A 16342-nucleotide genomic window follows, 5' to 3' on the forward strand; every position below is an offset into this window, starting at 1 on the left:
AAGCCCAGCAATATATTTCCAAGTCAGGACAGTGTGTGACTTGGGAGGGGTTCCAATACACCTGCTGTCTTTGAGCTTCCTGGTGAGAGAGTGGTGGGTTTGGGAGGGGCTGTTGGAATACTGGTATTGGTTTATTATTGTCACTTGTACCAAGGTACAGTGAAAAACTTGTCTTGCATACCGTTTGTACAGATCAATTCATTACACAGTGCATTGAGGTAGTACAGGGTAAAAACAATAACAGAATACAGAGTAGAGTGTCACAGCTACAGGGAAGTGCATTGCAGGTAGACAATAAGGTGCAAGGTCAAACAAGTCCATCTCCAACAAGCCTGGCAATAGCCTGGCAAGTAATGGCAGTTCATTTTGTAGATGCAGGTAGGTTCCAGATGTGTAGCCAAACTGAGCTGTCTTCATGTTTTCCTGATGACATGTAGTGAATTAACTTAAACCTGGCGAACAGGCCTGACAAACAAAAGAATGTTTATCCCATGCTTGGTATCAGAATCCTACATTAATATTAGGACAGTCTGATCTTCCAATTCAGTTGTGCTGTTGATATGGCTATATATTGAACTGTCAGTAGCTCAGTACTATTAGAGAGGGGAGGTCTTCACTCCCCTCTTACCCCACAGGTTGGCTGAAATTAGATTCCCTCTGGCACATGGCTACCGGACAGGGATCTGAAACATTGTACTACCTAGCCCCTCTCCATTAGATGCCTAGGGCCCCAAGATGGTTCATCAGATTCTGAAAAGGAAAAAAAGTGAGGCCTAGCATATTTGATTTGAGATTCATCATTCAAAGTTTCCAACATGGAGGTGGATCTTATGGAATCATCGACTCTGAAGAAAGTTTCACCAATCCAGGGCACACTTCAGGAGATAGTGACCATGTAGCTCTGGACTTTCTATTTGTAAATTACTGGTGGGAATGGCACTTGCATGTTGTCGGATAGTAACATCTACAAAACTTGCATCTTGTGCAATGATTGTATTTGATAAACAATGTTTGAGGTATAATACTGGGAAGAACTTCCCTGGTCTTCATCATATGTACATCAACCTGATAGGACTGTCATGACATTTAATCCTGAAGGTGGCACCCCTAGTGGTTCAGGACTCCCTTTGTTCCAAAGTGTGGACTTGCATGTTGCGGTCAGATCCCTGGAGTGGGATTTGAACCCACAGAACTACATACTGAGGGAGGTGCTGTCTTCCTGAAACCATGGTTTAGGCTCCCCACACTGGCACCAAGGGCCTGATTATGCACAGCTTGAGGCTTGGACTATCTTTCAACCTTCCTGCTTCAAATCCCTCTGCCTATTTAGTACACCTTCCTCTTAAGATGCTTCTTAAAACCCTACCTTTTTGACCAGGCCACTAACTTATGTGGCTCAATGTTAGTTTCTGTTTGGTAACACTCCAGTGAAACAATGTACAAGCTTTGCTCCATTAAAAACACCATACGGATGGAACTTGTGTTGCTGAAACACTTTTTCTGTGTGTCAAGATATCCACATAGATCTGTCATAACCCACATTACAAACTGAAGATCTTTGTTCTCTTCATGTCCTGCAAAGCATTTCCTCTTCTTCCTGCCCAATAAAACTCCAGATTAACTGGCCATTCATCCTGAGTGGTGGACTGTGGTGCCTTGAGAAAGACAATGCCACTGATTCAGGAGATCTTTGGCACTGTACAGTTCCCTGGCTTTAGGTGGACACACACCAAAGGAAACCTTGGACTGTACCTGAAAGGCCTCTGTTTGAGTCCACATAATGAGAAGGCACAGGTACATGGAGAGGGAAGGTTTAGAGGGATATGGGCCAAATACAGACAAATGGGACTAGTTTATATGGGCATCTTGGTATGGACAAGTTGGGCAGAAGGGCCTGTTTCCATGCTGTATTACTCCATGACTGTAAGCGTAGGTTTGGGCGCAGCCACTCTGACCTGGGTATCGGGGGTACCTGCTCCTGATTCGGGCTCCAGTGTGCTGATTCCGGCCTGAGTTTAGTGTACCCACTTTGACCCAGACATGGGTGCCCCACTTGACTTAGTGCATTCACCCTGGCCCAGGATCTCATCACAAGTTCAGGTGCAAATTCCAGTGATCTCAGGTCCTTGGTCATTTCCAGAAGGCTTGCTCATTTTCATAAATTACCAAAGTCCCCAAGTTCCAGCTGACATTCCCCAATACTCGTGTCACACTGGCAGAGGTGTCAGATTTTGTGTGGGACGTTAAATAAAGCCTTTGTCTTCTCTCACATGGTGGACATCTATTTCAAATTATAATAGCAGTAGATTTATCTGTGGGTCAATATTCATCCTTCAAAAAATTCCTAAAATGGATTATTAGAAGGCTATTTGTGGGAACCCGCTATGTACAAATTATTGATATTGGTTTATTATTGTCACTTGTATCAAGATGCAGTGAAAAGCTTTTGTTTGCGTGCCATCCAGACAGATCATTCTGTGCATAAGTACATCGAGGTAGTAAAAAGGTAAACAGAATGCAGAATGTAATGTTGCAGCTACAGAGAAAGTACAGTGCAGGTAGACAAGATGTAAGGGCCATGACTGGGTAGATTGGGAGATCAAGAATTCATCTTTTAGGGTATGAGAGGTGCATTTAAGAGTCTGATAACAGTGGTACAGACCCCCTGTGGGACCCTTGTTTGATGAGATAGACTCTGACCTCATAATCTACCTTGTATGACCTTGCACTTTGTTGTTTACCTGCAAAGCACTTCCTCTCTAGCTGTGACACTTTACTCTGTACTGTTATTGTTTTTACCTGTACTACATCAATGCACTCTGTACTAACTCAATGTAACTGTACTGCGTAATGAATTGACCTGTACAATTGGTATGCAAGACAAGTTTTTCACTGTACCTCAGTACAAGTAACAATAATAAACCAATACCAGAAGCTGTCCTTGAGCCTGGTGGTATGGTTCTTTTTAAATATCCTTCATTGGCTGTAAAACACATTGGATATTGCTTATTTTGCTGTGTTTTTCTATATAAACAGCAGGCCCTAAATTTGATGGTAATTCACCTTGTCCCCAACGCCCAGCAATAGTGTGGCCAAGCTTGGGGATGTCACCTTTGGTGATCTTCCAACACCTTTTGTATTTTGTGGTTCAGCTGTTTATTTTGAGCATTGTATATTACATCTTTGCCCTAGGTGTGTCCACCTCCAAGTGAGACAGCACCAGGTTCAGCCCTTGTTGTAACAGCACAAACTTGTACAAGATTGGCTGCTGACGTGTTTTGACACAGCCGACAGTTACAGAATTAGAACCGTTGAGGGGCCACACCTTGGGTGGAGATATGTCCAATAATTCTGAGCTCCTCCTAGGAATTTAATTGAGAGCAAAATCAGAGCCTGACAATAGGACTATTAATTCCATGGACCAGCCTACACCATGTGTGTATGTGTTCTTTGTGTTGTGAAATTTGCTTCTGTGGCTCTACCTGTCTGTCACGTTTAAACCCAGCGCAGAACATCTGCAGGGAGTGATTCTCAGCCCGATACAGAAAATAACCTGCTTCTATTTCGCACCCTTCAATCTCTGGGGACTGCGTGCAAATAGTTAGTAATAAGATCCAGTCTGAACCATGTCTGAGCTTTAGAGTACTACATCTCACCACCATATCCATATTATACAGCTTCTGTGCAGAGACCACAGTCCTTTAGCAATGCCACCTTGAAGCTAAGGCTTTCTGGAATTGGGTGGGTGGAATGTGTTGGTACAGGGAGAGGGTGTCTCTTTGCAGCTAATGAAGTTTTTTTGGTAAGAAGTGCAAAAGCAAAACACACTCCAACGAACAGCAATCTGAGAACGATCAGGCCATCCCGACGAGTTGAGAGGTCAGTATTAACCAGTACAGTGGGAAGGAACTGAGCCATGCGATCCTTCAGCTCCACCTGAGATAACAGACTGTTAGAACACCTCACCTGAAGGACGACACTCCCTCAGGAATACTGACATGGATTCTGTGCTCATTTTTTTGAGCCAACACTTTGTTCAGAAGAGTTAACAGCCCCAGTACCCTGACACCCTCTCCCTGTACAAACACATTCCATCCACCCAATTCCAGAAAGCCTTAGCTTCAAGGTGGCAGTGCTAAAGGACTGCAGTCTCTGCACAGAAGCTGTATAATATGGATATGGTGGTGAGATGTAGTACTCTAAAGCTCAGACATGGTTCAGACTGGGTCTTATTACTAACCATTTACACGCAGTCCCCAGAGATAAAAGGTGTGATGCTTCCACTCTCAGTTTTTGAGTTCTATGGTCTGCTAGTGAGGCTGAGGTGGGAACCACAGACTCTTCCATAAGCGGGGCAGGAGGTGCCTGACAGAGCAGATGGGCAGGTAGTTTGAGAGGTGTTCCACTCCATCTGCCTTAATGCTAGGCCTTGAGTGTTCCCCAGGCATTGACTCAAGGTTCTTGGCACCATCCCAAATGTTCCTTCTGGGCTCCCAGCCATGTGTGGGGATGTTAAAAGTGGTGTAGGCTGGTCCACGGAATTAATAGTCCTATTGTCAGGCTCTGATTTTGCTCTCAATTAAATTCCTATGAGGAGCTCGGGAGCCCTTTGTCACCTCCACCTATCACCTCCCAGTTTCTGACATCATTCCCACTCTCCTTGGATTGTTTTTTCTCTCTCTGCTGGGTAATCTCTTCCCAAGACAGAGCTCGGAATGACTTGTCTGTTCCAGAAGTCTGGTGTCAGACCTACAAGTGACTTGGCCTGCCCATCGGAACTGACCAAATGTAATTAGGGATGCAATGTGAGGGATGCTGGTCTGGGAGAGGGGACTCTTATTAGTTTGCTTGTCTTACCAGTAAATTTGGAGGAATCTCTGGAGATATTGCTCTAGAGCATTAAGATACCGACTGTAGCTAGTTGGTCTCAAACATCAGAAGGCAGGAATCACTGTCACCGAGTAGACCCTGAAGGTTTGAGGTCTTAATCTTCAAACAACCTTTTGCTGAGATGACCAAAGGCTGTTTTGGCACATTGAAAGTGATGGTGAATTTCAACATCCAGGTTGGATTTGTGAAGAGGTGGCATCTGAAATATGATGCCCCTTGGACCATACCTTGTTGTCGGATGTTGCCCAGTTGACCCCTTTCAGTGGTGTTCATCTCTCAAGGCCCAAACTGCTCCAGAGAATGTGAGTTCAACTCTGACAACTTCATCTCCAGAATGAGTGCTACCATGAAACTGTAACATTAAAATAATAACCCAACTGATTCACTAAAGTCCTTTGGGAAAGGGAGCATGTTATGCTGACCCAATCTGGTCCCATGCCACCAACACTGGTCTCAGATATTCTCTGAAGTGACTCAGCCAGCATCCAGTTCTGTTTTTATAATTGAGTAGTAGCTAGGGGCAACCACACCCGGAGGATTTATTTTTAATTGGTATCACTATTTTTGGGGGGGGGGAGGAAATTCACATTGTAGGGGAAAAACAGGAGAATAGCATTAATTGAATAACTCTTTCCAAGAGCTTGCATAGGCATGACAGAGCAAATGGAGCTTGAATTAACGCACGTTTAAGATCATAAACAAGGACAAAGACTTGAAAATCAAAAACCTGCAGATGCTGGGAATCTGAAATAAAAACAGAAAATGCTGGAAGCACCCAGCAGGTCAGGAAGCATCTGTGGAAACACAGTTAATGTTTAAGCTCTGGGTATCGATGAAGGGTCATTGCCTTGAAACAGTAACTGTGTTTCTCCTTTCACAGATGCTGAGTGTACTTGAGTCCAGCATTTCTGTTTTAATTGAAGGACAAAGGTTTATTCAGTTTTGGCTTTCCTCAATGTAGAGCAAAGCTGTAGCCACTACAGAGAAGTTAGACTTTAGCTTCCACTCAAACAACTCCATTTACATCAGAGTTGGTTTAGCTTTTCTAGGATCGAGGTTTGGATCGTTGAGAATATGAAGAAAGCAAAAGTCAAAAGCAACATTTCTCCTAATGCATCACCCACACACTCCTCCCACTGGTCCCCGTCCCCACCTCCCTCCCTCTATTCCATGGTCCACCTTCCTCTCCTCTCAGATTCTATCATCTTTAGCTCTTTGTTACTTCCACCTATCACCTCACAGCTTCTGACATCATTCCCGCTCCTCCTCCCCCACCTGTCTTCCACCCTCCTCACCTCGATCCACCTATCACCTGCCAGCTCTTGCTCAACCCCCCCCCCAACCTTTATACTGGCTCTCTCTCCTTTCTTTTGGAACAGATGAAGGGTTTCAACCTAAAATGTCAACTGTCCATTTCCCTCCGTAGATGCTGCCTGACCTACTGAGTTCCTCCAGAGCTTTGTGTGTTGCTCCAGATCCAGTTTCATTTAAGTTTACAGCAAAACTTTAACACTGCCTGTTCCTGTTTATTGAGTTTGTAATCCATACCACTGATCCCAATGTGGGCTGCCAACACTGACTCACAGATTGATAGCGTTATACAGCCCAACTTGTCCATGCTGACCAAGATCCCCTTCAAAGCTAGTCCCATTTGCCTGTGTTTGGCCCATATCCCCTAAAACCTTTCCTATCCATGTACCTATCCAAATATTTGTAGTTGTACCTGCCTCCACCACCTCCTCTGGCAGCTTATTCCATATACCCGTCACCCTCTGTGTGGGGGAAAAACTTGCTTCTCAGATCCCCTTTAAACTTTTCTCCTCACCTTAAACCTATGTCCTCTGGTTTTAGACTCCCCTACTGTGGGGAAAAGACCGTGACGACCTACCCTATCTATGCCTCTCATAATTCTATAAACCTCTGTTATGTCAGCCCTCAGCTGCCTTTGCTCTAGGGAAAACAGTCCCAGTTGAGTTAAAGCCCTCCAGTCCTGGCAACATCTTTACTGTACCCTCTAGCTTAATCACCTCCTTCCTATATAGTGGTGACCAGGAATGCACACAATACTCCAAGGTCAATCTCACTTGTGTCTTGTACAACTATAACATGATGTCCCAACTCCTGTACTCAATGCCTCAGTTGATGAAGGCAAGCATACCATATGCCACCTTCATTACTGCCTTACTTGTGTTTCTACTTTCAGCGAGCTATCTACCTTTATCCCCAGGTCTCTCCATTCAGCTGTCCCCAGGGTCCTGCCATTCACTATGGTTTAACTTCATGAGATGTATCACTTTGCACTTGCCTGAATTAAATTCCATCTGCCATTTCTTTGCCCACTTTTGTAGACAATGTGACAAGTAGACACAGGTTTGGATATACCAGACTGGGCCTGAAGGATGACTGAAAAGGCCTTATAAACTCTCGGAATGAAAGTTTAAAATTAGTTTATTATTGTCACATGTGCTGAGGTACAGTGAAAAACTGTTTTGCATGCCATCATACAGATTAGTTCATCACAGTACATTGAGGTAATACAATGGAAAGCAATGATTTTAGTGTTACAGTTAGAGAAAATGCAGGCAGACAAGGTGCAAGGCCATAGTGAGGTAGATTGAGGTCAAGAATCCACCTCATCTTACAAGTGGTCCGTTCAGTAGTTTTATAACAGCAGGACAGCAGCTGTGCTTGAGCCTGGTGGTATGTGCTTTCAGTACCAATCAGGTGGTGGGATCAGTACTGGGTTTGGGCCAGTACTGATCAGAACCTGTGCTGTGTTTGGAGGTGAGGATGACATGAGCAGGGGGAGAGGGATTGTGAGCAGCATTGGGGATGGAATCCTCAGACGGGGAAGACTAAAGTATCTCTGCTCAGTGGATTCTTGTTCTAATGAAATCCATTGTAAAATGTACCAACATGAGAAGTGTGTCTCTTGAGGGTGTGGTTTATTCAAGTGTTTTTCACCGACCACCTCTCTGGATCTTCCCCTCAAACCCACAGAGCAGTTAGTCACATGATACAATGATTGAAGGGATGTTGGTCTTTAAGTTTGTTGCTCATAACAGGTAGAACTTGTACTACATTGCTTTTATTCTTTAAGGAAAGAAAACATAAATGAACCTGTGACTCTATAAACTGATTTAACATATTTATAAATTTCACAGATTTAACTGAGTCCCTGATTTCTACACACTTAGTTTTCACAGCAGTGCTGTAAAGCCAGCACTGAAGTTGTAGATTCAATTGGTATTGTTTGAGTACCAGTCTTCCCTGGACTTAACAAAGTCATCCCACCTTGACTCTCTTTAGAAATGTCACACATGGACTGTTGACTATGGTTGGACTTTTATCAGAAATGTCTTTGATCTCACAACCCTCTTTGCTGCTCTCCTGGGGAATTGTTTGCTTCGGTCAACTTGGATTGGTGGAAGTTTCCTACAATTTTCATGATGATTTCTGAACCTCTGCATCCCATGTCCTCACCTCTAACCTGTTGAGTGGTCTCAGTATACAGGGTATCTGATTGGTGGTTCTTGTAGGTTGAGTCAGGATACTTTCCCCATTTCAACACCATATTCCCTTCCAAAACTAAATTGGATCAGACTCGAGCATGTTCTTAATCTTGCTTTCATTCGAGCGGGGTTGTATCCTGTTGTGAAGTGTTGTGTTCTACTATAGCTTAGGAGGAGTGTTGCAAGTTTGACCTACCACAGTTATGTTTCTGCAACACCTCCTTTACCACGTGAACTGGCCTTTGGGCTTTTCCTGATCTTTTGCCCTCTGCCTGAGCTCATCTTTTCTGAATAGATGGGGACCAGTTGTTAACACACTGGTGAGGTCTGACAGAAGTCTGCTGTCTATTGCATCATGTCTGGAAACAAGTGGAATTTGATAATTTCAAACTTCCTCACTCTGAAAGCTGCAACTTTACCTAGCTGCAACCTATTCTCATCAGATCTCAAACCTAAAGAAATTATTCCTTTTGCAAGAAAGTTTCTTTTATGCTTCACATTATGTCGAGTGTTTGGAAGATGGCATCACGTTCCTGAAGGTTTTCTTCTTGTCATCCAGAACAACATTGGGCCCCTTGCAGCAACCTATCCATTGTTACTTGAAACCTTTTGTGATGTCTTTATCCCAAATGGGAGGTTGGTGTACGTGTACAACCCCCAGTAGATGTTAATTCTCAAGTAGCATTGACTCTTCAGTGACGTTAAGGTGGGGTAGATCCAGTTTAGCGAAGACTTTGGCTCCTATCGATTTGGCACATAAACCTTGAGATGTGGGCAGGGGTATTACTCATCATCTGCTATGTTAGGGGGTCACTTTATAATCTCTGCAGAGTTGAATGGTTTTATTTGCCACCACTATGGATGCTGCCCAGTATCACTTTCATCAATGCTCCATGCCCCTCATGACGCTTAATTCTTCTACTTGAGTGTTCAAGCACATGGAGTACTGGCCTAGGCATACAATAGATCAGTCTAGCAGATGAGCTTTATGCACTTGATGCCTGTGTAGGTATCCCAATGTGGATAACGAGGGAGGTGAAGGATAAAATAAAAGCAAAAAGGGCGGCGTACAAAGTAGCAAAAATTAGTGGGAAAACAGAAGATTGGAACGATTTTAAAAATCTGCAGAGAGAAACTAAGAAGGTCATTAGGAAAGCAAAGATGAGTTACGAAAGGAAGCTGGCGGACAACATTCGGAAGGATTCTAAGAGTTTTTTTAAATACATAAGGAATAAAAGAGAGACACGGGTTGACATAGGACCAATTGATAACGGTGCAGGAGGTATTAAATGGATGATAGTGAGATGGCAAGGGAATTGAATGAATATTTTGCATCGGTCTTCACCGTGGAGGACATAAGCAATGTGCCCATTAGTCAGGAGTCTCACGAATTGGAGCTGAGTTCAATTGAGATTAATAGGGAGAAGGTGCTTGGAAAACTAAAGGGGCTTAAGGCTGATAAGTCTCCCGGACCGGATGAGGTGCATCCCCGGGTTCTGAAGGAGGTGGCTGTGGAGATAGCGGAGGCGTTGGCGATTATTTTTCAGGAATCGATAGATTCTGGCATGGTTCCGGAGGACTGGAGGGTAGCGAATGTAGTTCCGTTATATAAGAAAGGTGGGAGGCAGCACAAAGGCAATTACAGACCTATTAGTCTGACGTCAGTGGTGGGAAAATTATTGGAGTCTATCCTCAAGGAGGAGGTTACCGAATACCTAGAGGCGCAAGGCAAGATAGGACCTAGTCAACATGGTTTTGTGAAGGGGAGGTCCTGTCTGACCAACCTATTGGAGTTTTTTGAAGAAATCACAGGTAGGGTGGATAAGGGAGAGGCGGTAGATGTTGTGTATTTAGACTTTCAAAAGGCCTTTGATAAGGTGCCTCACAAGAGACTGATTAATAAGATGAGAGGTCATGGAATTATGGGCAGGGTAGCAAAATGGGTGGAGAATTGGCTGGTTGGCAGGAAGCAAAGGGTGGAAATAAAAGGATCTCGTTCTGGTTGGTTACCGGTTACTAGTGGTGTGCCGCAAGGGTCGGTGTTGGGGCCTCTCCTTTTTACCTTGTACATCAATGATTTGGATGATGGAATAAATGGTTGTGTGGCTAAGTTTGCGGATGACACCAAGATAAGTGGAGGAGTAGGGAGCATAGAGGAAATAGAAAGAATGCAGAGGGACCTAGACAGTTTAGGAGAATGGGCAAGAAAATGGCAGATGAGATTCAATGTTGAGAAATGTGCAGTTGTACACTTTGGAAGTAGAAATAAGCGGGTAGATTATTATCTAGAAGGAGAGAAGATTGATAGTGCGGTAGTACAAAGGGACTTGGGGGTACTTATACAAGATACCTTAAAAGTTAACCACCAGGTTGGATCGGTGGTTAAGAAAGCGAATGCTATGTTGGCATTCATCTCGAGAGGTATAGTGTATAAAAGTAAGGAAGTGTTGATGAGGCTCTACGGGGCGCTAGTGAGGCCTCATTTGGAATACTGTGCGCAGTTTTGGGCCCCGCATCTTAGGAAGGATGTGCTGACGTTGGAGAGGGTTCAGAGGAGATTTACGAGAATGATTCCAGGAATGAAAGGGCTTAAGTACGATGAGCGTTTGTCGGCTCTTGGACTGTACTCGCTGGAGTACAGAAGGATGAGAGGGGACCTCGTAGCGACATTTAAAATGTTGACAGGTAAGGATAGAGTAGATGTGGCTAGGCTGTTTCCCTTGGTGGGCGTGTCCAGGACCAGAGGGCACAATCTTAGAATTAGAGGGTACAGTTTCAAGACAGAGATGAGGAGAAGTTTCTTTACCCAGAGGGTGGTGAAATTGTGGAACTCCTTGCCACGCACAGCAGTGGAGGCCAGATCAGTGGGGGTGTTCAAGGAGGAGATAGACAGATATCTAAATAGTCAGGGTATCAAGGGATATGGGGATAAGGCTGGCAAATGGGATTAGAATAGTTTTTTTTTCTCTCTCTTTTTTTCCCACCCCATTTCTTTTTCCCTTTTCCTTGGAGCAGACTCGATGGGCCGAATGGCCTGCTTCTGCTCCCTTATCTTGTGATCTTGTGATCTTGTGAACATCTCCACATTGTTCCAGGAGCTTGCTTTAATGTGATGTATTCAGGCTGAGTACAGCTTTTCAATCCACATTCAATATTCCCAACCAATCTTTCTAGCCTGGTTGACCTGTTGTCATAATCAGCCCCTATAACTTGTCACCTTTTGCCTTCTGTTCTTCAGAGGACTACACGTGATTTGCACTAATGCTTGCAAGAGTACCCTCTCAATTTCACTCTGCTTCTTGCTCATGGCACCTTCCTGAACTACTTCATGCATAACCCATCTCATAATGAAGTAACCTGGGGCTGTGTTAGCATTCCTTCCGATGTCTGGATTATCAGCCTTTTACTTTGAAATTAGTCTGCCTTTATCACCACTAATGACAGAATCTATTTTAAATATGCTTCTCGCGTTGCTCATCCTCCTCAATGTTATGCAAACCTCATTTCCATGGTTTTCTATGATAATTGTTCCTCTCCCACTGGGATATAGCTCCACTGCATTGCTCTGCTCTGGTTAGCCCTGTATCCTGAGGCCTTCTGCCCAAGTGCCCTTGCTTTCTATAGCTGGAACACCTTGCTACTCTGAACTGACATCTTTGTGATTCTTGCTGCAGACTTAGCCCAACCTTCCCCATGCCTCCTGCTCACACATTGGAGCTCCTATTGCCAGCCCGGATTCCAAGTTTAGACTAACTTTCTGACCTGGCTGAAATTCCTTTGCATTTTTTAGAGGCCACTTCCATCAATATTGGCAATCTTGCATGCATGTACAAATGTCAAATTTTGAATGATTAACTGAGCTGGACTGGATCCACTGATCCATTGGCCACACAAGCTCGTCTCTCAGCATGCATTCAAGTTGCTAGGCCATCATCGATCTTTCAGTGATGATGCAGAAACTGATAATCTTTCCTGAGCCCTGCTTCCAAACTTGTAACTTTCCACAGTCTCTGACATTGTGAAATAATTTTGTAACTCCTCTAAGGTACAACAACAACTCTTAAAAGACTGGAACATGGATTAGAAGTGTTTAGAGGTTATGGGCCAAACATTGGCAAATGAGGGGACTTGCTTGGATGGGGCATCTTGTTCAGCATGGACCAGTTGGGCTGAAGGGCATGTTTCCGTGCTGTATGATTCTATAACTTCAAGTCGATCTTGACTCTGTCAACATCGATGGAGTATTGGTCCTGTTCCTTCTCACAGGGTTCACTTGGCCTAATTCCCAGCACCTTCACTCTCATCCTGTTATTTGCCCAAGAAATTACTTCCACTCTGTCGATATTCAAACTGAAGATCTCCCACCCCTCATTGCTACTACCGAGGTTTCCTTATAATGTGCTCCTTGGTGGTCTGGAGGACTAGGGGAGCAGAATGTTGGAGATCTCAGGTCCTGGGCTTTGGAGGGAGTGACACCAATATCATGGAGTGGTAGAGCTGGGTAACAGTGGAGTATAGGGATGGGCCAGAAGGTTAAAAGCCAATAGACTTCTCCAATGGGGGACCCAATCAAGCATTGTATTGAGGTCTGAAGCAAAAACTGAGTGCTGGAAACACTCAGCAGGTCAGGCAGTGTGGAGTGAAACACAGCTGATGTTTCAGGTTCATCTGACAAACTGTTTCTGACTTGAAACATTAACGTGTTCCTCCTTCCACCGAAACTGCCTGACCTCTGCGTGTTTCCAGCATTTGCTGAACTTGTTTCCAATTTCCAGCATCTGCAGCTCTCTTTGAACTTCATTGCGTTGGGGGGCCTTGTTGTCCAAGGGGGGAACACCAGAGGTTGTTCCCAGGACAGTGTTGTTCAGAATCTCTCACAAGAAAAGATAACTTGCTTGGAAAATGTCTATGACTTGGAAATCACAAGCTGAAGGGTCCTACAGCATGTAAAGTGTCTGGTCAGATTTCTGGGGTGTTGTGAAATTACATATAATCACTCATGTTTCACACTAGGAGGAAAAATACTTCCCAGCTGCTCAACACATCAGTATGCTGGGGGGAAGCGTGACCCAGTTTCTGGGAAGATGCCTCCCATCTCCAACTGCCCCAGCCAGTTAAACAGGCTCTCATTCCATCTTCAATATTTTGAATCTCTAATTTTGTTAATTATTATTGAGAATGAGGAAACAAATAATTTTTGCCTTTACTATAATGCTTCTCCTGAGAACACTTATTACAAAGTCCTGGGAGTTAACTTTTGATTGCTGGAGATTTGGGCTTGTGACCCTAATTTGAAAAGCAGCCCTGAAACCCACTCAGTACGTCAGGATTCATACCCCCCCCCCCCCCACTACATTGTTAATTATTTACTCCCACCTCCATAGAGTGGGAGTGTAGCTGTACCAGGGGCTGACCCAGATGTTCCTCAAAGGGGTGTTTCCTCCAAAGGTCCCGTGTAGACTCTAAGCTCCCTCAAAGGGTAGGAAGCAGTACTGCAGCATTTCAGGTCTCTGTTTGCCCAATAGTCCATTCTCATAGAACATAAAACAAAACACTACAGCACAATACAGGACCTTCAGCCCACAGTGTTGTGCTGACCTTTAAACCTCGCCTAAGACTATCTAACCCCTTCCTCCCACATGTCCCTCTATTTTAAATTCCTCCATATGCTTATCTAGCAATCTCTTGAATTTGACCAATGTACCTGCCTCCACCACTGTCCCAGGCAGCGCATTCCACGCCCCACCCACTCTCTGGGTAAAAAAAAACCTCCGTGATATCTCCCTTGAACTTCCCACCCTTTATTTTAAAGCCATACCCTCTTGTATTGAGCATTGGTGCCCTGGGAAAGAGGCGCTGGCTGTCCACTCTATCTATTCCTCTTAATATTTTGTACACCTCTATCATGTCTCCCCTCATCCTCCTTCTCTCTAACTACTCACCACCAAGAAGAGTACAGCTCCGATCTCCTCAATTCTGGAGACACATTGGATCTGCACCACCATTTTTTTTCAATATCCTTCTTATTCTTGTGTTTGCATCCCTCTCCAGTTCCTCAGCCTGCCTTATCTCTCAACAACTTGTCAAAATCTTTGTTCCTGTAGCTCTGGTCTCTTGTACACCCCATTTCCATTGCCCCACCATTAATGGCAAGGGTTCCAGCTGTGTAGATGGTCAGCTCTGGAATTTCCAGCCCCTCTTCTTCCTTAAAGCTGATCTCTCATTTCCTTCCCCCCCCCCCCCCATGCTAATGCCCCCTTTTGCTCAACACCAATGTTGGTTTGAAGCACATTGAAATATCTCCTCACATTAAAGGCTTTATATAAACGTGTGCTGTTGTTTGTAGGGACGTTAATGTTAAGCCTACGGACTTGTGAAGTTAACAGGTAGTGAAAGGGAACTGATCAGGCACCCTTCATCGATCCTGAGACTGACCTTAAGACAAAGAACATTTGAGCCAATGAGAGAAACAATGACCCATGTTTACATTGAAGATCCATTGCTGACATCTTAATTGAATAGTAAAAGCCTTAGTTATTTCCTGCAGAGATCTTCTGTGGCAAGGGACAGTAGATTGGATCAAAATTCTAAACCAATATGGTTGGAGGACTTGTGAACCAGAGAACCTCTTCAGCATACAGCAGATACAAAGAATAGTGGCTGTCTTTGGAATTAAGGCCTCATTTGTGCCGATTTAATTGAATAGCCAGCGAGACAATGTATTGTGGTCTGACAGATCCTGCCTGCCCACGTAACAACAGTCAGTCACTGTACATCAAACTCATCATGCATGAAGCATTGCTGAGACATTTCCAACAGATGTAGAAGGCCATTATCCATCTTCAACCACTACACGTACGTTGAGGCTGTTGGGAAAGCCTGTGCCTGATCACTCAGTGTTCTCGCTTTACATTTCTCAAGCTTTTAATTTGCTTTAAGGATCAGCAGAGTGTGTCAGGATTACTAGAAACTCCGAATAAGACAGGTTCCTGATTCTATTCTGTGTATAACAGTGTAGACATCATTCAATTGGAGTGGGCATGCAGTCTGTTCTAAGTAATGAATACTTGCTTTTATACAGTGCCTTTTATGTCAGAGAATGCACAATGAATTTCATTTTTTAATGACTGGCCCAATACAATTTCTCCATTGTATTGGGCAGTCCAATATGCCCCTTTTTATATTGGCCAATATATTATACCCCCATTGTATTGGGTCAATGCAATATACCCTCATTGTATTGGGGCATTGCATTACACCCCCCCCCCCCCCCCCAGATTTTTGGGACAATGCAATATACCTCCATTGAACACCCAAGAACATAAGAAAACAGGAACAGGAGTAGGCCACTCGCCCCTCAAGTCTGTCCCACCATTCAGTACCATCATGGCTGATCTACATTGGCCTCAACTCCCCTTCTGTGCCAGATCCCCATAACCCTCAATTCCTCAATGTTTCAGATATTTATCTATGTCCACCTCAAGTACATCTAATGATCTGGCCTCCACCAGAGAATTACAAAGAAGAATGTCTATGTACTGCAGTTTTAAATGACTGGCCCCTTATTTTGGTATTGAAATTGGTTTATTATTGTCACATGTACCGAGGTACAGTGAAAAACTTGCCTTGCATACCATTTGTACAGATCAGTTCATTACAAAGTGCATTAAGGTAGTGCAGGGTAAACAATAACAGAATACAGGGTGAAGTGTCACAGCTACAGGGAAGTGCATTGCAGGTAGACAGTAAGGTGCAAGGTCAAACAGGGTAGATTGTGACGTCAAGAGTCCATCTCATCATATAAGGGAGCCATTTAATAGTCTTATCACCATGGGACAGAAACTGTCCCTGAATCTGGTGGCATGTGCCCTCAGGCTCCTGTATCTTCTGCCTGATGGGAGAGGGGAGAAGAGAGAATGACCTGGATGGGTGGGGTCTTT

At 44.2% G+C, this 16342-nt stretch overlaps 1 protein-coding gene across 1 annotated transcript in view; it reads left to right on the plus strand.

Moving 5' to 3' along the window:
* The window catches only part of bsk146 (brain specific kinase 146), a 31570-nt gene that overhangs the window by 6318 nt on the left and 8910 nt on the right, over window positions 1–16342 (plus strand). The window lies entirely within an intron of this gene.

Source organism: Pristis pectinata, chromosome 18 (assembly GCF_009764475.1).
Source record: "Pristis pectinata isolate sPriPec2 chromosome 18, sPriPec2.1.pri, whole genome shotgun sequence".
Taxonomy (NCBI): domain Eukaryota; kingdom Metazoa; phylum Chordata; class Chondrichthyes; order Rhinopristiformes; family Pristidae; genus Pristis; species Pristis pectinata.